The 1,200-nt window shown below is 52.7% G+C and overlaps 1 protein-coding gene across 1 annotated transcript in view; it reads right to left on the reverse strand.

Annotated features, from left to right (window-relative positions):
• EDAR (ectodysplasin A receptor) overlaps positions 1-929 on the reverse strand; it is a 98,369-nt gene extending 97,440 nt beyond the window's left edge. The window contains exon 1 of the mRNA XM_008576052.1: positions 659-929. The gene's annotated coding sequence lies outside the window, so the exon portion shown is untranslated. The remainder of the gene's footprint in view (positions 1-658) is intronic.
• Positions 930-1,200: the final 271 nt, after the last annotated feature.

Here is a 1,200-nt window from a genome sequence, read left to right on the forward strand (position 1 = left end):
GGGAGCACCGCTGCAGGAGCCGGGAGCCAGAGCCACTCCCATGCCGCGAGCCACGCCACCCCTGGTCTGTCTGAGCACTGAGAGGAACCTCTCCGGTGGAGATGAAAACCTCAGTCATCACAAGTAGGTGCCCGCCCTCCTCATTCCCTCTTCCCCCAATGCAGGGGCAATGACATTGAGTCTCAGACTTCATTCAAAACCCCACCTGAGAGGTCTCTTAGGGCACCCTGGGCACTCAGGGGTGGGAGGCAGGTACAGAGCCCAGCTAAACTGCCAGCTGCTGCTAACCTTCCCGGTGAACCAGGCTCAGGGACAAACTTGAGAAACACTTTTCACACTCTCTGGAAACACTGTTGTTTTAGTAGCTCAAATCTTAAAGCCTGCAAAGCACACCAGAGTTTGGCTCCTTAAGCAAATGTGTAACCAATAGCAAAATGGGGGTTCTGATGTTTTCCCGAAAACAAAGGAATAATCTCAGGTCTTAGAACTGGTAGTGCAGACACACAGTCATCAGTAAAGCTTGTTCAAACGCAACCCAAAATGACATGCATTTCAAAAATGCACTCAGGTGCTTTCCTAGCCGATGACACCTCAGTCTCGTCCACAGCCACAGTTTAGAAAACCAAAAGGAAAGGACCAAGGCTTACCTGGCCCATGCTGGAGGTCAGCTTCTAGTCCAAGCAGAAGAAAGCCAGGCACAGTCCAGTTTTGGGCAGCCAGGTTTCACAGGTGGGTACCCGGCAGCAATCTAAGAAGCAGGTGCTCCGCGTCCCTGGGGACCAGCAGCGCTGCCTGGGAGCAGGCTCACCTCTCCGCCACAGTTTCACTTCCTTTCTGCTTTAAAGGGCCTCCCGGGAACTTTTCCTTGACTGCTCTCTGTCTTGTCTGCGAGTTTGGAAACTCAGTCCTGGCCTAGGGGCTTTCCCTCACTGTAAACTCACCTGCACCATCTAGAGGCCTCTCCCTGCACTGGCGATGCTGGAGCCTGGGCGCTCTGCCCGCTAGCCACAGCCCCCACACACCTGGCTCTCCCGCACTCCTGCCCCTTCACAAGTCCAGGGGAATGTGTGAAAACCACTGCATTTTTTTTGAAGGTGGGGGGTCTTTCTTCTACTGGAACAACCAGAGCATTTTGGCATGGGAGTTCTAAAAAGCTAAATTAGCATTAAAATATCATTAACCAAAACTTGTTCAGGAGGA

This window comes from Galeopterus variegatus, unplaced genomic scaffold (assembly GCF_000696425.1).
Source record: "Galeopterus variegatus unplaced genomic scaffold, G_variegatus-3.0.2 Scaffold1279, whole genome shotgun sequence".
In the NCBI taxonomy this organism is placed as follows: domain Eukaryota; kingdom Metazoa; phylum Chordata; class Mammalia; order Dermoptera; family Cynocephalidae; genus Galeopterus; species Galeopterus variegatus.